The sequence below is a fragment of the Notolepis coatsorum genome, assembly GCF_963971535.1.
Source record: "Notolepis coatsorum genome assembly, chromosome: 4".
In the NCBI taxonomy this organism is placed as follows: domain Eukaryota; kingdom Metazoa; phylum Chordata; class Actinopteri; order Aulopiformes; family Paralepididae; genus Notolepis; species Notolepis coatsorum.
The window spans coordinates 154,781,888-154,805,504 of NC_140168.1; positions in this window are offsets into that span (position 1 = coordinate 154,781,888).

Sequence of the window (23,617 nt, forward strand, 5' to 3'; positions counted from 1 at the left end):
GGTAAGCTAATTTCCCAAAATGTTGGCGTGTTCTTTTAAATGGAAAAGCAAGGCAAGAGACAGGTTCAACCTACCACTTGTACTACAACATGTACATGTATGTATGTAACGGATGGTATCGTGAAGCGCAGTCAAGAAGGGCTGGGGTGAGTAGCGGTGCTATGGGTTAAACTCACTCTCACATCCTCAAAGACAGATAGACACGTTGCGAAGTAGTGGATTCACCTCTTGGTATAGCGGTCTGTGTTGTTGCCTGCGGCGTGGGAGACCGGGGTTCGACTCCCACTCGGGGCATCGAAGTGCCTTGGGTGGAGTGGAGTGAGTTTGAGAGGGTGAGTGTAACGGATGGTATCGTGAAGCACAGTCAAGAAGGGCTGGGGTGAGTAGCGGTGCTATGGGTTAAACTCACTCTCACATCCTCAAAAGACGCATAGACCCAGTACTTAGAAGTGGATTCACCTCTTGGTATAGCGGTCTGTGTTGTTGCCTGCGGCGTGGGAGACCGGGGTTCGACTCCCACTCGGGGCATCGAAGTGCCTTGGGTGGAGTGGAGTGAGTTTGAGAGGGTGAGTGTAACGGATGGTATCGTGAAGCGCAGTCAAGAAGGGCTGGGGTGAGTAGCGGTGCTATGGGTTAAACTCACTCTCACATCCTCAAAGACAGATAGACACGTTGCGAAGTAGTGAATTCACCTCTTGGTATAGCGGTCTGTGTTGCTGCCCGCGGTGTGGGAGACCGGGGTTCAACTCCCACTCGGGGCATCGAAGTTTGAGGTGACGTTGTCACAACCGTTACATGTATATATACATAAATACAACAGAACAGACGCGTTATGTGTCCTTGATGTGTCATTACTTCTAGAACTCTTTACATCACAGACCAAAGGAAAAGCTTTGTAAGGTAACAATGGTTCCTCTCTCTACTGTTAGTGGAGCTGTGAGGATGTGTTTGAGTTGAGCCGTACACATAAAGCTGTCACCTCTCTCACTCCACGCTGACGCGTTTAATGTGCTTTTGAAATGCAAATCTGAGATGGTCTGGCAGATAGGCTGAGATTCAATGGAAGCAGTGATGAGAGAAAGGAAGAATGACAAGCTGACATAGTGACAAAGATGTAATGAAAGCCGTCCAGATAAAAACACCAGAAATATTCCAAATCCCAGAATCAGCTGGAAGAGAATTGACGGCTGCTGTTTCCCTGCCAAATCACAGAGAACAGATGTGATTGTAATGGATGAAGGCATGTAATGGACCTGAAACGCCCTGTAAAAGGGTCTTGCCTAAGCTAGGTCAGCTAAGGTGAGAGGCCTGAGCGTGCGACTTACTCACAGAACACATAGATGACATCACACAAAAAAAGAAAAATGTTTAACAATAATATAAAATTACCCAAACTAGGATTCTTTTTCTTTACCTTTATTTATCCAAGAACGTCATATTGAGATTAAAAATCTATTTTTCAAGTGAGACCTGGCCAAGACAAGCTGCAGTAAAGGAATACAAAAGTTGTACATAAATACAAAAAACAACAACAAATTACACAAATATACTAAACAACCAGTATCAGAGCCAGAGGCAACCTAGCAGGGCAGGCAGCAACAATAGACTATTAGGGCAAATCAAAACAACAACAGACCATTGATTCAACTTCTAGTTACTTCATGAGGCATTTAAAAGCATCCAGTGATACATAGTCAGAGAGTTTCAGGTCATTCTGTTCCAAGCCGAGGGAGACGAATAACTAAATAACTCAACTAAATGCTCCCTTTCCCATTTGCAAGGGAATAAGCTGAAGCTCTACAAAATGCAGATATACATGATCTCACACTAGCATCAATAATCAGAATAGTCACACTCGAATAATCAGAATGGTTAGTCGCACTCGATTCAATGATCAGAATACTAATGGTTTAAGTCACTCTATGGTCCAGTGAGGATTCCACTACAGCCAGTCAAACAAACGCCACTTTAATTTAGCATACTAATCTACCATACTAATATGTCTTATGTCTATGCATTCAATAATGCAGCACCCAAGTTTCAGCACTGTTTGATCATTGTTACTCAGCTGAAAGAGTTGCACCCTTCCTGCTGACTTGTCATAAAGAACTTGTAAGTCACTTTGGATAAAAAGCGCCGTAGATCAGAACAATCTTGAGGGACCCTGAGCAACCATCCAGTCATTTGATCAAGTTGAATAGGTTCCAATATTCCAATCTAGCAGTGAAGAGATATAAACAGGTTGTTTACCAATAAGGGCTTTAAAAATGAATAAATACCATATAAATAAACAAAATGCGTGCAGATAATCTGCGACAGAGGGAGCCGAACCAGAGCCCAGCGGGACAGATCGGACGGCTAAACGCCATTGCAGTTGTTGGATTACTGCCAAGCAACCAATAACAGCACAGTGAACGGAGCACAATTCAACAATATCAAAACAGTCTACAAGAATATGATACGGATAAGAAATGCAGCACCACCCGGGACTTGCTCGCTCTGGAACAGATCCAGTCTTGTCAAGTTCTGACCTCCTTTTAACACAATGGCGCCCGACCACGGATATATATGTGTTTCGAATCCATGCTTAATGGACCGAAGGACGGATATATCCGTGGCAAGTTGTTTTGGCTTTTATTCCATTTTAATAACCTATTCAAGGTCGCCGAGCTGCACTGCAGATGTACCCTACTCTTTGAATTCGAGAAAGTGCATTACCGGCCAGATCCTCTTAGGGGCGCTATCGCGATAATTCAGTGTTCCCTGTGGCCGAAGTTGTCTTTTTTTTTATATCTCTAATGTAGTTTTCTACTCACCTGAAGCGATAGCTATTGTCTGTTGCACGGAATACGTTTTGGATCGCGGATTTCACTATGCAATAAGGGGATTTATCATCAGCCAATGGACATATCGATCTACCAGATGGCGATCGATAATGGGGAAATGCTCGGGGGGATCCAACCGGCTCATGGTAAGATCTTTTTCACGTAAATTACATGCTGATTGGGCCTTGTTATGATACTCAACCAGGCGATTAGCGTATGTGGCTACTTAGACGAACACGGTTATTGGTAATCAATAATAAGAAATGACGTCCCCCGCCCCCCCCCCCCCCCTTTCATGCATAGATGCTTGAGGATCGTGCTGATCATATGCAGTTTGAGTTTTAACTGTAGCTTATGTATAACGGAAATGCCATTGGATATAACGTTAGTAGCTATTAGCCCTTTATCTAGCCTTCCAGGAAATATACTAGACCAAATGCCGTATAACAGTTGTATTCACGGCGCTATAAAATGAGAACGTATTGATGATTTTTTTTTCTTTAAGCCATTTTGAAGGGACGGTGTATGGACTCAATTGACAATGAGAATGGACAGATAGCAATACTATAAAGTATAGATTTAGCTCTACAAACAGCCCCAAGTCTGTTTACATATGCTGGTCGTCTCTAGTGATATTAGACTCATCCCAGTGGCCGCCAATGTGTTAAAGGAGCTCTATTTGACACACAAGTCAATAATAATAATACATTTATTTTATATAGCGCCTTACATATGGTATCTCAAAGCACTTTACAGACATTGCATTAGAGTACATGGACAAACACAGTACATGGACAAACACAGTACATGGACAAACACAGTCCATGGACAAACACATTACATGGACAAACACAGTCCATGGAAAAACACATTACATGGACTTTCACGATGGCAACATGGTGGGGATACTACAGAGAAAAGGAGACAGCTTAGAGACGAAACAGAAAGAACATAAAAGAGGAGGGTCAGGACTCAGGAGTGAGGGTATGTTTTGAGGTGGAACATAAATGTTTCTACGGATGGGGCTTCTTTGATGTGTGATGGGAGTTGGAGTTATTGCGACCCAAAATGCTCTGTTTTGCTGTAGCTTTAAAAAAGAAAAATATGGCAATGCAATTTGTGATGTTATCTGTGTTTTATTGCACGAACATTTGGAAAATTGGAACATTTTGAAAAAGAACATGCCAAATTAACATAGTTGCTAGTGGCTAATTAACTGAAACTAGAAAATTTACCATTGTTGTATGTGGAAATATTGTGGGGATTGATGCAATTTGTATTCTGTCACATGTAGTGCAGTGTTTGTTTGAATTCTGAAGGGACTGTCATCTGATCATCTGATCATATGTCAAGTCTTTGTCAATAGATAAGGCAAAGATGACATTGACTAAGTATAGTTTTCTGATCAGTTGTATTGCAGCTGAAGTGATTCATTTAGTTATTATATCTAACAGTCATTTCATTTCTGACACTGACAATTTTTTGTTGAATTGAAGACTTCAGTGTAACTATAGTAATGTAATGATAATTATACAGTATTGGTGAATAATAGTAATGTCAGTGAGTTTGAGTGACGTTCCATGAATATCTCAAGGTTTTTTTCTTTTTCTTTTTGACTTACCAACAACATCCCATTCAATAAAAATTAAAGTTTCTTATTTTTCAAAGATTGTGAATGTTGCCAGTTTATGACATTCATCATCATCATCATCATCAGCATCATCATCATCATCATCATCATCATCATCATCATCATCATCATCATCAGCATCATCATCAGCATCATTGTCATCATCACCAATGAACAATATTATCTTTCTCAAATATATCCTTGTGATCAGTGTTTCAATAAATTCAGCAAAGTTGCAAGTACTCAAACATAAATAATGAGGGACTAAATTTTAACAAAGTATAGGAATAAATATTTGAAGCTGCAATAACAAATGTCTGACAACTAGGGAGCCGCGACTCACCAATATAAACAAACTCCATTTTCCCAAAACGAAAGCTTTGTCACGTATAAACATAAAAATGTCCTACTGCCACGATCTTTTCTGAATTATCTTTTTTTTTAATCCACTTTTTCTCCTCCTATTATCTGTATTTTCCTCCCATCCCAATTTAGTCGTTATGCCAATTCCCCCCTCCCCTTCCTGGTTGTTGCAAGCATGTGCCCCCCACTGGTCAGTCTAGGGAGCCCTAAAGTATATCACATGCTTCCTCCGATACATAGGAGACAGCCAGCAGCCTCTTTTCACCTGGCAGCGAGGACTCTCATTGGTGAAGTGTAATGCGTGGGAGGTCACACTACCCTCACCATTTCCCTCCCTCGCTGTGCAGGCACCCTGACCGACCTGTAGGAGTCGCTGTTTAGAACGACCAGATTACCACGCACCGGCTTCCCTCCCGCTGACTCTGCCAATTGAGCCAGTATGACGACCGGCCAAGCCGGAGGCACTGCTGACAGCCGGATTCGATACCAGTGTCTCCGCTGTGCTACCCGGCCGCACCTTTTCTGAGTTTTGTCAACAATGAAAAGAAATGATGGAATAACAACAGACTTATAGTTACCCTTTAGAATTAGAGCGTGAGTGACAGCGTTAGCAATCTGTTCTGCATGATTTTCCATTGGGTTTATCTTATCGGGAGGGGAAACCCTTGCGCGCACGGGGGGGAGAACATGCAAACTCCACAGAGAAAGGCCCGGGAGATACCCTCCACCTGGGTTTGACAATTTGTGCCAACCTGCCTATCAGGAACAATTAGGGGTTAAGTGTCTTGCTCAAGGACACTTCGACATGCTGCCCGGGAGGAGCAGGAATCGAACCGGGCCGGATTACCAGACAACCGTTCTACCTCGCGAGCCACTGTCGCCCCGTGATGTGATGACCTTATAGTTTCCTTGACATAGTATACAGACAAACTTATCACATGATCACTGTGTGGGGCCTCCATTGGTTTAGAACAGAAACAGACCAAACATGTAACAACATGTAACATACTGTGACAAGCCTGGTGGTGTTCAGACTCGTCACGGGTCAAAAACACAAAACAAGCTCTCGTACTAAAAAAAGGGATTGTTCAATACTCAGAGTTTGTCTTCCGGTCCAGGGTCAGTACACAAGGGGGTTTCTCAGCCAGTCTAGGGTCCAGTACACAACGAACACCTTCTTGCCTTCACCTCTCCTCTCAACTACCTCTCACCTCACAAAACTGTTGATTTCGTGGTGCACAGGTGTGTTCTATCAGTCCTAATCAGCTGCCTAATTGCTTCTCCTCCTCCCGTGGCAGTAGTATCTCCCATCCTTCACGTAGCCATGGGACAGGGGATGATATCTGCCACAATACATAATGTATAAAATGGGTAGCTCAAATCAAGCAATCTTATTGGTTCATAGCCGTGGTATAATGAGCCTATATCTCCCATAGGCTTCAATAGAACTGACACCAAAATCTGGCACCAAGCAGACCATAGAGCGCTGGTGTTCTGACGTGATGACCCTTCCTTCTTTTATAGTTTCCTTGTACTATGTGAGGAAGTGCAGTTAAATTAACCAGATGAAGATTCAACTGGATTAAAATATTGTCTTGCAAGATACATGTCAGTGTTATTATCAGATTATTATCACTCCTTACTGCCAGACACACACAAACAAATAAATAAGTCAAAAACAAACACATTTAATATGGCGTTTCTAAACCTAGACCACATCTCTGAGTGCCTCCCCACCCCTCAAGCACCGACCCGTCAAGCCCCCACCCCTCAAGCACCCCCACCCCAGCCTCCTCACCCAGTCCCCCCACCCCAGTCCCCCTCATTCCCAGCCCCCCAGCCCCAGTCCCCCTCACCCAGCCCCCCAACCCGTCTCCCCACCCCATTCCCCCAACCCCAGCCTGCTCACCCAGCCCAACCTACCCCAGCCTTCTCACCCAGCCCCCTCACCCAGATCCCCCACCCCAGCCTCCTCACCCATCCCCCCCACCCAACCTCCTCACCCAGCCCCACCACCCCGGCCTCCTCACCCAGCCCCCCCACCCAGCCCCACCACCACAGTCCCCTCACCTAACCCCCTCACCCCAGCCCCACCACCCTAGCCCCCTCCTTCTTATGGAACAACAATCCAGAATGATCTGTTCTGTACGAGATATCTGCTGATGCAAGTCAACACACTTCCTTCCCTGTGTATGAGAATCCAATCAGCAGGATCCACTGGAGAAATGACAGGCCTTACTCCGCAATCATCCGCTCACCGTGCGGCTCGCTACTCAGACAATCAGAGCCCAGACGATATGTCAAGAGCTTCATTCCTCCCTGGGTTTTCATCAAGCACGACACGACTCAAGTGCTCATTTGAATAAATCTCATGGATTGATCAGGAATTGTGTTCTGGCTTCAGACAGAGCAGCGGCTGTGTGTGCGAGAGTTGGAATGACCGGCGGTCTCGTGCTGAATGAGCCTCTTCCTCACAGTCAGAGGTATACGTTCTTCTTCACTGCTCTCAAGGGGATCTGGATGGGTTACTTACAAGGGAGATGTGTCTGTGCATACGTGTGTATTTGACCAGTAACGTCTGTCTTGTCATTATTGCACAGTGTCTTCTGTTAGAGGAGGTAATTGAGAGAAACAACTGAAAATACAAGAATTTAAAACTGCTTGTGTCACGTGAAGCAGCCAAACAAAGTCAGAAAATGAAATTATGATAGAAACCAAGATGGCAGCTTAGTGAAAAGGCTCCCCAACAACGTGCAAAAAAAACGTATATTTAATGCTAACTACTTAGATAAAACTACAGCACCTATACTGTATGTCGAAACCTCAGGCAAACAAACCGAATGATATTTTTACCTGGGGACGCGAGAATATTGCTTCAACACCCAAGCCAAGTCCACAGAGAGGCAAGGAAGCTAACACTGGCTACATAGCTAGCATGGCTGAAGTTCTTCACGAGATAAAATCACTTCTAACACAATTCGGAATGAAACTGATGACGAGTTCTCTGACAGCACTGGAGGGCAAGGTAAAACACAAGGTTTCATCTAACACGACACGCATGGGCAAAGCTCAGAGATGTATACATGAGGCAGAAAACACACTTGAAAGCACAGAAGCAGCAATTAAACAGGTTATTACCTCAGTTGTCAGAATCATTGGCAATGTGTTGCATTGTACGGCGCCGCGATCTAGGGCGCGGTAGTCATTCTGATGCACCCAGTCTGGCAATTTTTTGGCGGAGGAACGCCATTTTTTGTGACCATATTAGGAAGACCAGCCACCACAAGCACAGCAAGTATTAGTCCGCAGCTCTGAGCGGAACTCTATAAAAGCCTCTGTCGACGGCCGGCTGAGTTTTTTTGTATTTTTTCCCAGAGCAAAGGAGTCACAGAATTATTTCTCCGGGGAATAAACACGTGTTTGAGAATTTCGAAATGACCGTGTAAGTACCGTTTATAGTAATTTGTTGGACTTATTATAGCATTCGTTAACGTTTATGACCGTCTATAGTGTTTGTGTTTTCCAGAGATTCTGGTCATATTTTCCACTCAAAAAGCTTGTTTCAAAAGTGCCCATGTGATGTAAGCATTTCACCCAGGATGCCGTGCTTTGTGTTGAGGTAACGTAAGCGTTAGCTCGCAGGAAAGATGGGTCTAGATCGGCAGAGAGTATGGAGGAAGACAGGGCTCCAGAGGGCGAGTCGGCCCGACAGGTGGCTGAGTGGGCTTATACCGCTGCAGTACAGAATTTAGCCGCAACTAATAACATTGCTCAATTGGCTGCTTTTCTGTCAAAAATGGTGTCGGGTGGTGGGGCCTTAGGGCCAGCCGACGTCAAAAACATTGAGCGGGGTTTTGAGGTTATTCAGCTTTTGACCCAGCCGCAAGCTAGGAGGGCTAGGATGCTGTCGACGCTTGTTCACAGGCATCTTTGGTTGGAGCAATCTTCGTTTGAGGAGGAGAGGAGAGTTCTCCTCCTCAGGGCTCCCCTCTCCGTGGATGGACTTTTTGGTCTGTCCACAGAGGTGCGGGTGGTATTTGACCTGGGCTCCACGCCGCCCCACACCACGCAGCCAGAGGTGAGAGCACGGCCTCGCCAGCGGCTGCGGCGAGGCCCCCGGCCAGCGGCCATGTGTCCCCCGCCTGAGATGACCTGGACACAAAGAGAACAGGTTGTTACAGTGCCGACAGCCTCTGCGGCCGAGGGATCGGCTATATTAGATGGGCACGCCCTGAAAAACCGTTGCCATCTAGCACGCTCTCCGGTTACTCCCCCCCGCTACACTACGGGACTCAAGGCTCTGATTTGTCCCCTTTGGCTGCGGGCCGCATTCTTCCAGTGAAGCGCAAGCGGCCCCACATATCGCTTCTCATGGAGACAGGGGCTGACACCCAGTTGCTAGCTAGGCCTGGGTCTGTCTATGAGAATGCTGTGCTGTCAGGAGGCTCCCACGCCACACGTCCTGCGTCTGTGTTTGGTGATCCTGGTGTTGTATCTGTCGACAGAGCAGGGTTCCCTGTATCTAAAAAAATGTGTCAGAGGGGGAATCCTAGGCCCAGGAGGTCGCAGCGCGGGTTCCCCCAGCCCCGCCCTCGCCAGGCCGGGTCATTACGTTAGTGCCTCCCCCGGCCGGACGTCCGGCGGTGGTCAGTCAGGCACGCGTAATTTGGGTGGTAGTAATATCACTACAGGGCTACGGTGTGTAGGGACTCACCCTATCGGGCAGCGTGGGGACCACACACCATGCATGTCCAGCTGCAGAGCAGGCTGTCCCCAGCAGGTTATGCCGGGAAGATGCTCAGCGGGGGAGCCTCTGTCACCAGTGGTGATGGCCGCTCCCCCCGTATCAGACCGCCCCTTTCTGTCGGGGTCCCCCCTTGGGTGCGATTGCCTCGTTGGTAGAGTCAGGGTGCGATATCCCGGCTCCGCGAGACACCCTGCTCATATGGTTGGCGAGACCAGTGTTGACAACGCACAGTGGGAGGGACCGGGCCACCTATCTACGATTCCTAGCGGACCAGCGCCAGTTGGCTGCAGGGGCGCTTTGGGATTATCACCACGTATGGTTACAGAAGTGCCATATGTCGGCATTGATGGAGAGAACGCTGAGGGTGGGGCTTGTGTTGCAGTTTGCACACCCCCACCCTCCGTTTTCGGGTTTGGTACAGACTCTATTGTCAGGGTCCGCGGCAGTGACAGCCCTGGCCGAGGAGATTCGTTCTCTGGTGGCGAAGCAGGCCGCCATCGTGTTCCCAAGGGAGGACACGATGAGTGGCGTTTACTCCCGGTATTTTCTGGTGCCCAAGAAATCGGGAGGTGTCAGACCCATACTGGACCTGTCTGCATTCAATCGGCTGATTGTGGCGAGAAGGTTCAGAATGTTGACCGTCAAACACCTGTTAAGCGCTGTCAGAGTGGGAGACTGGTTCACCTCCATAGACCTGAAGGATGCGTATTTTCACATCCCGATCTTCCCTCCTGACAGGAAATTCCTACGCTTCCTGTTTCAGGGCATAGCGTATGAGTATCAGAGGCTGCCGTTCGGCTACTCTCTGGCTCCTCGCACATTCACCAAGTGCGTGGAGACCACGCTGGGACCTCTGTGTCGTCAGGGGATACGAATTGTATTCTACCTCGATGACATTCTGGTCCGGTCAGAGGAGATGGCCAGGTCTCATACCAGGCAGGTGGTGGAATTCCTCACCAGTCTGGGTTTTGCTGTGAACTGGAAGAAGAGTACCCCTCTTCCCAGTCAACAGGTGGAGTACTTGGGCTTGGTTCTAAGCTCAAGGTCTATGAGGGCAACCCTCTCGGAGCGGCGGCGGGAGGATATTCTCGGCGCGCTCGGGAGGTTCCGTCCTGGGGGATCTCAACCACTGGGGGGGGCCTGGGGCCCTCACCAGCGGGGTCCCCATGGGCAGCAGGCTATCACACATCATGGTCTTCAACGACGCCTCCCTCGCGGGATGGGGGGGGACGTGTCGGACCGACGCAGTAGGGGGCAGCTGGCTAGACCATGCTGCCCGGTCTGCACTACATATCAATGTGTTGGAATTGAAGGCAGTGCTTCTAGTCCTCAAGCGGCTCGGCCTCCTTGTGGTGGGCGAGCATGTTTTGATCAGGATGGACAACACGTCGCCAGCGTCGTATATCAACAAACAGGGAGGAGTACGCTCCCCCTGTCTGCACCGGCGTGGCGGTCGAACTCTGGCTATGGGCATCTCCCAATCTGCGCAGCCTGAGGGCTCTCCACATCCCCGGCAGGGAGAATGTGGATGCAGATGTGATGTCGCGGGGCGGTCCTCACCCGGACGAGTGGGGACTACATCCAGACATAGTCAGACAGGTCTGGGACCGATTCGGGGAGGCCGCGGTGGACCTTTTTGCGAGCAGACAGTCCCACCAGTGCCCCTTGTGGTTCTCGGTCAGTCGGAAGGACAACCCCTCTCTGGGAGTGGATGCTTTCTCGGTGTATCCGTGGCCGCCAGCTGTTGGAGCGGGTACGTCGGGAACGCAGGACCTTGATCCTGGTCGCGCCCGACCGGGGCTCAGCTGTATGGTTCCCGGCCCTGATTCAGCTCTTGGTGGCCCCGCCGTGGCCTGTTCCGTGGTCGCCGCAGGGCCTCTCTCAGGCATGCGGAACTCTGTTTCTGCCTCCTGTTCTGGGGCAGCCTTTAATGGTTTGGCTGCTGAAAGGGTGAATCTGGAGGGGATGTGTCTTAACCCTACTTGGTTAACACCATCCGGAACGCGCGCGCTCCGTCCACTACCGCAGTTTACACAGGGACGTGGCGTATGTTTCAAGAGTGGTGTGAGGTTGGGGGCCTGGACCCAGTGTCATGCCCCCTGGACTCGGTTCTTTTCTTCCTCCAGTCTATCCTGAATAGGCTGTCGGCCTCTACAGTGAGGGTGTACGCCGCAGCTATATCTTCTTGTCATCTGGGCTTTGAGGGCGGAACACTGTTCAGCCACCCTCTCGTGAAACGTTTCCTGCTTGGCGCACGGCGTCTCAAGCCTGTGGAGCGTTCTCTGTCTCTGAGTTGGGACCTCCAACTGGTCCTGGGACGGTTGTCGGAGGCCCCGTTTGAGCCTCTTGAGCAGGCGCCATTGGATCGACTGTCCTTTTGGCCATCACCTCCGCTAAGCGCGTGGGTGAGCTGTGTGCTCTCTCGGTGCGGTCTGAGTACCTGTCTATTCGGGCCGATAGCAGTGCAACTCTGAGGCCTAATCCGGTCTTCGTGCCAAAGAATATCCGGAGCTCTTAATGCTCCAGGGATATTGTGCTTCAGGCATTTCACCCTCCTCCTCACGTTAGTGAGTTGGAGGCGAGCCTTCACCTGTCGTGTCCTGTCCGTGCACTGAAGGTTTACCTTAGTCGCAGGCAGGATCTCAGGGCTTCCGATTAATTATTTGTTACGGTGGTTGTTGCGGGTAAGGCACTGTCCAAGCAACGCCTGTCACATTGGTTGTGCGAGGGCATTGTCCTTTGCTACACGTTGGCTGGACAGGTTCCCCCCGGGGGCGTCAGGGCACACTCCACTCGTGGTGTGGCGGCCTCCGCTGCCCTGTTGGGGGGGGCCTCGGTGGAGGACATCTGCACTGCAGCCTCCTGGTCCTCCCCGGGTCCTTTCGTTAGGTTTTACCTCATGGACATGACTGGGGGTTATGTCTCCCAGGCAGTCCTGAGGTCCGGGACCTCTCCTGCATCCCGCCATCAGGTGGGCTAGCAGGTGTGTGTGGGTGTGGACCGCAGAGTGCTGTGTCACACGTGGTCCCGCTTGCACTGTGCGTTCTGGGGTACCTGGTTCCCTTTTCGCACATTGGTTGTAGTTGACTGCCTCCCCCCTTCGTTAGGATGGGCGGATGGACGTGACTCCCCTCCTCCCTGGCAGGGGCTTACGGGCCCAGAGGGTGCATTTGATGTGGCCACGCGTCCGCTCTGCCCCTTTTGATCTCTAATGGCAGAGCGAGACGCGATTGGCCAGTATGATAATATAACGTAGGTTATCCTATAACCCTAGTTATATGAATACTGGCTGAGCGTCTCGCTCTTCAGCGCCCTGAGGTCCCTTGGATGTTTTCCACGTATGGAATTAATTTTTTTTTTTTTTTCATTTTTTTTTTTTGTTTGTCCTCTCTTTTTCAGATTTTTCTCTGTTTTTCTCCCCATCCCAATTTAGTTGTTGTGCCAATTCCCCCCCTCCCCTACCTGGTCGTTGTGCGCATGTTCCTCCTACTGGTCGGTACAAGGGAACCCTGAAGTCCACCACATGCTTCCTCCGACACATGTGGAGACAGCCAGTGGCTCTCTTCTCACCTGGCAGCGAGGACTCTCATTGGTGAAGTGTAACGTGTGGGAGGTCACGCTGCCCCCACCAATTCCTGCCTTTCGCTGAGCAGGCGCCCAGACCTGACCTGTAGGCGTCGCTGTCCACAACGCCAGATTACCACCCTCGACTTGCCCTCCCCCTAACCCAGACAAACGAGTTAGTATGACGATCAGCCGCAAGCAATGCTGACTCCGGGAGTCGAGACCGCAGCCTCTTGCATTGTGGAATTCAAACTTGGAAGGGCGTGAACGTGACCACTTCCTGTGTCTTGTAGAGGTACGCACGGGAGTAGGCATGGTCACGTGCAAGTGAGGTGCATGTACAATTTTTCACGGGCACAGTAGGTGCTGGAGAGATGATATTTCATAATGGCAGAGCGAGACGCTCAGCCAGTATTCATATAACTAGGGTTATAGGATAACCTACGTTCAGCATGCATTGTTAACAGAAACAAGCATTGATGGTCTCTGGCTCAAAACAAGCAATTTTGGTATCATCATGGTTCATAAGACATAGATTGAAAAGTATCCGCCCAATTTGTACAAGTGATGGCTTATTCTGAAGGTATGAACCTGTACTTTCATACAGTGGTGCACTGGTGGTGCCACGCGGTACCACGCCATCCCAGCACTTTTCTGAGCAGAAGTATGCGAACGGATGTGCACGCGCGCGCACACAAAAATGCGTTCACAACTTTCCCTCGACTCATCATCCGTATTTAAGCACCGGTACTCAGCTATCACCTAGTCTTTGCATAAGAATAGCATAGCAATAGCATAACAAAGAACGAGAAGTGCAAAACAAAAATACACCAACCAAATGGTCCCGACTGGAAGGATGAGACATTTCTTGTGCTTCAGAAGGAAACTGTCCTCCTGTAAACTGTAAGTTACATTGTTAATTTAGTTTGTATTTACTTTTCTAGTTTAAGTTAATTCAATTAAAGAAATTGTAACTAGAATATTGTATCTACAATTACATTTAAAACATTGTTTGTTTTTCAACCATATCTGTTGACAATATAATTTCTTTATATATTGAAGGCTGCATCCTGCTACCTTTTTCAACTTCTCGAGTCTATTTCAAGGCAATATTTACAAAAACTAAACAAAAACTAGTAATTTCCTATACAAACATGTTTCCTACTATTTATGCATAAGAATCATCTGTTCTGTGCGCACGCGAGGGAACATGTATGTGTGGCGTCATTTAAACAGAGTACAGGCACTTCTGATATTACGACTGCACCCCTGCTTTCATATCATGTAAACATTTCAGTAAATTTTCTTTGTCTAATGTCGGCCACACCTGCCCTGGGCTAATCAGACCTAGGATCAGGTGTGGCTGCGCACCTGTAGCTTGGTAATCAATGGACACAGGTTAAATCTGCCGTCCTCACACACACTGAGCTTCTGTCATGACAAGCTTCCATCTGCCTTGTACCATCGTGCCACCTCGTCAATAAACTGGTTTTCAAGTTTTGAAGTGTGACACAACGTTTTACTGCGGTCCACAATAAATGGCAATGTACAAATTAATGTAAATAAATAAATAATTAAATAATTAAATATAATACTAGTCTGTGATGAAAATGATGAAAAACACTCTCTCTCTCTCTCTCTCTCTCTCTCTCTCTCACACACACACACACACACACACACACACACACACACACACACACACACACACACACACACACACACACACACACACACACACTCTCTCTCTCTCTCTCTCCAAAATAGCTCTTACAATTCACGGTAGTTGCAGTAGTCCTGATCATAGCAGGGAATGAGCAGCTCTTTAGCTCTTGCATATATAGAATATATATTAGTTGCTCGGGAGGTAGAGCAGTCGTCTGGTAATCCGGAGTTCTTGGTTCGATACCCGCCCCTCCGCCGTCGGTGTGTGAATGTGTAAGTGAATGGGTCAAATGTGAGGAACAAATTGTAAAGCACTTTGGATAAAAGCGCTATACGTAAATGCAGCATTTACCATTTATATATATATATATATATATATTGCACAAAAAAGAAAATTATTCTGCACCTCTTTAAAAAAAAAATTACACACTACAGTAATAATAATAATAAACAATACCTCACAATACCATAACAATAATAATAACAACAATAATGACCATAGAAATAATAAAAAACAACTTAAACAACTTATTATTAGTATTACCTTTACTCTTGTGCTCTTTTGTCCTTTTAATCCCAAAAACAACCTTTCGCCATGGACTGTTTTGAACATTTAACTTGTTTTAATCTTGTTGTTTTAACTCTGTATTTATTTCACCCCCTGCCCCCTATCCCTCAACAGGCTTGCCTTTTGTCAGGTTGCCATTGTAAATAAGAATGTGTTCTTAACACATTAACTGCCACGCTTCTATCCATCAATGTATGATCACTGCCACCAGTCTAAGCCTATGGAGATGTTCACCTTCTTTGCAGGGTTATAACTATTTAAATTGTATTGCTAAATTGACATTACTATGGCCCATTCAACATCGATTATCTATCGTTCAGGATGTAGGAACGTTATACTTTTTCATTAAAATATTTATACGAAAATACCATCTAGAATATAAGTATGTTTTTATCGTTTTCTGCAGTAATTCCTAGAACGCTAGTTATAGGCCTAAACGCATAATATAGATTATCGATTGCAGTTTATTTGCGATACACGCTATATTAAAAAATCCAACTGAATACGATCCTAAATGTTATGACTCATCATGCGCGGATGAAAGGGGGGGGGGGTCGTTTATAATTCCGTGATTGTCAGTAAATGCTTTATGTAGTATGGGTGATATATTGATCAGAGCGGTTTGCATTGAAAAGAATAAACAATCAAGCTGAAAGTAACGTTACTGTCCTCTTACCATTCGTCGATGAGACTGGAGGGAAAAATATCCCACTTATTTGATGTCGATCGACAGATCCATTTCCGGTTTGTATGGCGCAATAAACACCCAAATCATATCGATTATTGAGTTATGGCAGCGATCCATATACACGGATGTGTGTCTAGAGTCCCGCAACAATATGTGACTGCCGGACGGATTTCCCAGATGCACCGAGATCACCAGAGATCCATTTCCGGTTGTAACTCGCCCCCTCATCCACCACGCGGCGGTATTGAAGCGTTGCATGGTTGTGCCGAGTCCCACTGTGTCAGCCGAGGCTGGATGGCGGAATTATGAATACCATGGCGAAAAAATTTAATATGATCTCAATAACGTCGTACGCCGTGGATTGGCGGAATTTGCATGATCAGCAAACCCGTCGTAAGCCGTTTATGGCGGTGGATGTGTTAATGACTTACTTGGTTAAATAATGGTTGAATAAAAAAATAAACATCAAAAACAGTATAAATCGAGGACTTTATTATCTAAATGAAAAGATAAATGATCATCCTTCTTTCACTAATATGCAGATCAGCGTCAGTGACATCTTTCTTCTCCATTTTACTTCCCTAGAATAAAAAAAAGTCACTGAAATTGTGCATAATTGTACTTTCACTTATAGCCTACTGACAGGAGGGTGAGGATTTATATTTGATTTGAATCCTCAGGGACTGAACATAACACTCAGAAGTCAACTACATATCCTGTACTGTGTTTGACTCTTCTGGAGAGTCCACTGTACACCTAAAAGAAAAGCTATTAACACATTGTGCGCCATAAAAGGCTTAAGTCGTTATTGCCCGCCATGCGTTGAACGCCAACAGCGGCGTAAATAGTTTTTGGGATCAATATAAAAAATGTTCGCCATGGCATTCATAATTCATCCAGCCTCCCTCCAGACTGCAGCGGCACCCTGTCTGAGATTGCAACGCCTCAATACCGCCGCCTGGTGGATTGTCGGGCGAGTTACACTCATGTCAAACCGGAAGTGGCGATCGGTGCATCGAGGAAATACCTCCGGCAGTCATATCTTGTTACGTGGGTCCAGACAAACACTTGAGTGCATTTGGATCGCTTTCGAAACGCAATAATCGATATGATTTCGGCGTTTATTGCGCCATACAAACCGGAAATGGATCTAGGAGATCGACCTCAAATAATTGGGATCTTTTTCCTCCAGTCTCATCGATGAACGGTAAGAGGACACTAACGTTATTTTCAGCCCGATTGTCCATTTATTTGTTTGCAATCAGTCTGATCAATATTTCAACCCATACTAAATAAAGCCGTTACTGACGATCAAGGAATTATAAACGACCCCCCCCCCCTTTCCTTCATGCATGATGAAGCATAATGTATACCGATCATATACATTTAAAAATTTTAATATAGCGCATATAGGAAAGAAATGCCAATCGATAATCTATCATATGCGTCAGGGCCTATAACGTACGGTTATGTATATAACCATAGTTCTATGAGTGTAGTGACGCTCAGCGTCTATTGCACATGCTTCACGTCAGTACTTGTGCACTGAATAAAAACTCTCAATGTACCTTTACATACCAACATCCATCTGGCCACACCCCCCGCCACCTATATAAGCAGGGGTGTGGCCACACACTCACATCCTTCTCAATCTTTCACCACAAGGCAAGATCAAGGGCCTCATAGAACTATGGTTATATACATAACATACATAAAAATACGTTCTATTTCGTGTTAGCTCCGCTCAGCGTCTATTGCACCACAGGAGCTGAGCGGAGCTTACGCTTGACAAATGTACCCCACTGAGGCCCCCCACAACCATCAGAACCGGGGAGGACCCGAGCCCCCCGACCCTCCCTATTGGAGGGAACCCTCCCTATTGGAGGACGGGAGGGAGACGGATCCGACTGCGCGAAGAGGAACTCAAGCAACTTAACGCACAGGGTGAGCAGACCGCGGGGTAGGTACCCACGACTACACACACGCACAACCCGCATGCCACCAGGGAACAAACGGAAGGAACAAACCTCGTTACCACCCCCAAAAACACGGGGTCAAGAGCAAAGCGCGACCCCGTGGCAAGGCCGTAGTAGCGGAGCGCGAAGGAGGACCTGGATCCCCCCCGGAAAAAGGTGGCCTGGAGAGGCCAATGACGCCACAGCATCGAGACCTCACCAGGCGGTCACTAGTGACACCGCCCCCCACATCGCCAGCGTATTCGGACAGGGCCCATCCAAGAGCAGGCCCTTCCCCCCAATAGCACGCCGCCAGGCTCACTGACCCTGGCATACTCAGGCAGTCAGCATGGCTGTAACTCGAAGCACTCAAGAGGCTACACTACAGCGGGAGCAGGCAGCGCACCGGGGAGACGACCTCCAGAAGAGGCCGATCCCTCAATCCAGGCAGCAGGCACTTGACCCGAGCCTGGAGCACTGCGGACGAGACAGGCACCAAAGGGGTCAACTGAAACAGCACCCCGGCGGAAGGGGCGTATGCTGGCATTGTTGAGCACCATGTCAAAGCCTCCACAAAAAAAACCCGATGCTCTAGAGGGGCCGAGGCAGAGAAGGCTGACACGATTGGCAGACGTCATGAACGTGCAAGGGCACACTCAAACGGGTAACCCGGGAGTTGACTCCGCTCCAACACACCAGGGAATCAACCACCCTCTTGGTTCAACATGAGGTGGTTGTTCCTATAACCCCTCAGGAAAAAACTCCAAAACACACCTGCGGGTATACACTGGCTATACCGCAGTACAAGTGTTTCAGTTTTCAAAAAGGGATTATCCCAGGCCTACGGGTCGACGAAAACAACTTCGGACCGGGCCCGGCGGACCGGGACGTACACAGGGATGCCAGAGGAGTTCCATAAGAACCACCTCAACAGCCCCCTCTCAGCCATGCATAAGCGGGAGAAGTGAGGGGCGAAAAGAATGGAGAAGGACCAGGCCCCTTTAGCGCAGCGCAAGGTACAACACAACACGGACCAAGCAACAGTGAGGGGTAAAGCGTAGTACAACCATGAACATCTCCATAACGCCAAACCGTGTGACACCCGGGCCGACCCGGCATTTTTCACAACACACATGTTCTCATCACAACTAAACCAGTTCATTTTTACTCACGTAAAAAACAATGCTGATTTTCTAGGTAGAGAACCTATACCAGTGACAAGACAATTCACACACAACACGCATCGTATCCTCAATGTATTGCAGCAACATTCGTTTTGGAAACATCGTTATTACAAAACATTTAGAAGGGAAGGAAAGAAGAAGTGTTAAGTCCAGCAGGACTCCTACCTACACCCTGAGCGCAGGCTGAGAGGACTGCAAACACTGGTTAACGGGGACAGCCGAAGTCGAACCCGGCGTCTCCTGCGTTGGTGACGAGGGCAATGCCTGACGCGCCACCCAGCCGCCGTTCTCCATGTTGACGAAGTCCTTGCTGGCAGGGCACCCGGTGTAGGGTCAACTAACATCCTCTGTCAAAGATGACGTCGTAGTCAGAGTGTTAAGGCTTGTTATTCTCACAGTAACGTTCAACAGTGTAGCATTAAGCTAACAACCAACTCCCGACTGATAGCAACAAGCTAACGTTCCTAGCCTAGTGAACGCAACGGGCTAGCGCCGCAGCTAACAGCTGACTGGCTAACAGGTAGGCCACACAACTAGCACGCAAGCTACGCAGCTATCACCTGAACTGTACACAAGAACATAATAAGCCACACTTCAGACAGGCCGCCGTCTGAGTCCCTCCTCATCCTAAGAGAGAAGAGAAAAAGAAATGTCAACACAGTTTTCAACTGTGATTTAACAGACATACAGCGGAGTCGGCACAATTCCCGTATGGGCTGCAGCGGACTTGAGCATGGAACTTCCGATAACGAAGATCCAGACCCACTTTTCCTCGTGTTTAAGGTTTAATCTTTCATTCATTTGAAAGATGGAGCCTACACGGGACAGAGAAGCATCCGCTCGTCCAGAGACCCCGGGTTTAAACCAGATCTCGGTCGCGGCCAACTAGTTTGACCATTATGGGCTTCAAACCAGGACCCTCAGTCCGTCGCCTAAGAGGCCGAACAGAGGACCCCAATCTGGGGCCGGCCTTCGTAAAATTGTGCAGCTAACCCCCATAGCATTAGCAATACAACCGGCGCCCGCATAGCAAAACATCACTCACCCAGCCCAGAGGCAGCCAGTTTCTCACAAACAGCCAGTGCCTCCTGCAGTCCAGCTGTAGAACCGGAGGTTCAATACCTATCCAGCCGCAGCTTTGGAGGACTGCAGGTGGGAGTAGACCAGCGACGCGAGCCCCTAATACGAAAAAGCCGGTGGAGGTCAGAATGATCATCATCTTCCAGACACCCCAGTGACGAAGACATTATCGCCGTATTTTCTAGAAAATTGTGAGAGCGAAAACAAAGATATAACGTCAACGTATCTCCTTGCTCTTCTGTTCTCCTTTCTTCAGTCTAAACAACCTAACTTGATAGTGGTGTATACAGGCACTTCCTTGAGGTGAAAGTGAAGAAGGAGGTGAGTGTGTGGCCACACCCCTGCTTATATAGGTGGCGGGGGGTGTGGCCAGACGGATGTTGGTATGTAAAGGTACATTGAGAGTTTTTATTCAGTGCACAAGTACTGACGTGAAGCATGTGCAATAGACGCTGAGTGGAGCTAACACGAAATAGAACTAGCGTTTTTGGAATTACAGCAGAAAAGCTTAAAAACATACTTATATTCTCGAAGGTATTAACACAACAATGTATGAATGGAAAAATATAACGTTCCCACATCCAGAACGATAGATAATCGATGTTGAATGGGCCATAGTAATGTCAATATAGCTATAATATTTAAAAAGTTATAGCCCTGCAAAGAAGGTAAACATCTCCATAGGGTTATAGTGCTGGCAGACTGGGTATAATGATGGGCACACCCGGCGCCCAATGTGTTAAAGGTCCATGTCTGCACTTCAACCTCATAGTCATGGTTCCATTTCACAGAGTACAGAACCAAAACAACAAAGAAGATATTGCTGACTTAAGGCAGATGTAAAAAGCACTGTATATGGTTCTTCGTTGAAAGGATTCCAATTACTAACCATTAAAGGTTATTTGGAAATGTTGAAAAATCACAGTTTCTGACTGGCTTCAAACGACAATCATCACTGTGTCCTTCATGAGAAGGTTGGTTGGTCCTCGCTGATGGAGAGGTGCAACACACACTGGTATTTGTTCTTTTTAAGGCCCTTATTGGTAAGCTACAATACATTTTGACTGGCTGGTCTTTAAGGTCCCTCTAGTTTTCTCTGAACAGGGTCAATCTGCATTTTGCTATGCTGCTCCTCTAGCTCATAGAATGAACTCCAACAGTCCTTAAAGCTTGAGATTCTCCGTTCTGTTGCAAAGTTTTAAATCAAATCAAATAAAATCAAATAAAATGTATTTATAAGGCCCGACAACACACGTTAATGTCACCATGGGCCGTACAGGTCTTCTTTAAACAAGTCAAGAAGAAAACATAACAATAAGTCAAGAACAGAACAAGAACACCATAAGGTCCAAACATTTTTAGATGAATGCAAATAAATGAAAGAATGCAAGCACTCCCAGACATACCCCACGCGAAGGTAAGGAAAAACTCACTAAAACCTAACAATAGGGAAAAAAGCTCCACAGGCAGTGTGGAGGAGAGAAACCTTAGAAGGGCCATTCAAGGGGGGATCTCCCTTCTTAGATGTCGGTGATAGTAGTGTTGCAGACGGACAGTTGGTAAGCATGCACTCATGTGTGTAGTGAAACACAGATGAGTGCATGCAATAGCAACTGAACATTTTGAAAGATTAAAGATAGAGCTAATAGCGATAGCAACTGAACATTTTGAAAGATTAAAGATCGAGCTGATAGCGGATCTATTTGAGGCACAGGGGCGGCGCAAAGAGGGTCACGTCCTCCCCGTCTTAGTCACGGGACATTCAACACTCTGGTCATTGCTCAGGGACAGCCGGATACAGGGAGATAGGGGGCGGCGCAGAGAGGGTCGCGAACTCCCCAACATCATTGCGGGACATCCGGCACTCCGGTCACCACTACGAGACCTCCGGAGACAGGGGGGCACGCAGAGGGGGTCGCAACCTCCCGGCCTTCATCACGGGACGTCCGACACTCCGGTCAGCACTCCAGGAAAGCAAGTCATAGGGGGACAGGGAGACGGGACAGGCGTTAGACAGCTCATGAGATTGTAGTGGGCGGACATAGCAATAGATACAAGTGGTAAGCATATATGTGAATGGAGTATATATATGAAGTAAGCGTATTATGTGAATAGAATAGAAGTACTTAACCCAGCAATGAAACCGCGTTGACTGTTAATCTGTTAACTGTCTGTTAATACTGTTAATCAGTTGACAGGACCACGGACAGACGACGGTGAATAACTGATCCAAGGCCTTGGAGGTGCATGTAGAGCAGTCACTACAATCTTGGCCAAGACCCAGAGGCATCCATCACCTTAGTCAGCGCCAGGAGACGGGCACTCAGAGAGATGGGGGAGGGAGGGGGGGGGGTAGGGGGGGGGTGGGGAAGAGTTAGAGAGTTCCCATGTTTGTGGTGCTGCAAAAGAACAGACATGTAGTACCCTGTAGTGCCATGTAGTACCATGTAGTACCCTGTAGTGCCATGTAGTACCCTGTAGTACCCTGTAGTGCCATGTAGTACCCTGTAGTACCCTGTAGTACCCTGTAGTGCCATGTAGTACCCTGTAGTGCCCTGTAGTACCATGTAGTACCATGTAGTACCCTGTAGTGCCATGTAGTGCCATGTAGTGCCATGTAGTACCATGTAGAGCCATGTAGTACCCTGTAGTGCCATGTAGTACCATGTAGTACTCTGTGGTACCATGTAGTACCCTGTACCCTAACTAAACTAGACAGATTAATCTAAAGGTCAGTCCCCGACCAGGTGAGATCATGTTAGGTTGAAGGAGAGAGAGAAAAGATGAGTCTTAAGCAGGGATTTAAAAGCTTCGACAGAGCAGGCGCCCCTGATGACGGCAGGTAATTTGTTCCACAGGTAGGGAGCGCGGTAGACAAAGGCTCTGTGGCCGGCGGATTTCTTTTTAACCCTAGGGGTCGATAGAAGCCCCGCATTTTGTGAGCGCAGAGCACGAGCGGGCGAGTATCGGGAGATGAGATCGGATAGATAGAGCGGTGCAAGCCCATTTAAAATTTTGTAGGTGAGGAGTAGCACTTTAAAGTCAGAACAGGCTTGGATAGGAAGCCAGTGTAGGGCGGACAAAACTGGTGTGATGTGATCAAATTTTCTAGTTCTAGTTAGTATCCGTGCAGCCGCATTTTGCACGAGTTGAAGATTTTTGATGCTTGAATTAGGTAGGCCTGAAAAAAGTGCATTACAGTAGTCCAGACGTGATGAGACAAAAGCATGAATCAGGGTTTCAGCATCAGCCAGAGTTAAAATGGGGCGTATTTTTGCGATATTACGAAGATGGAAGAATGCAATTTTGGTGACATTTTTTATATGTGCATTAAATGAGAGGGAGGAATCA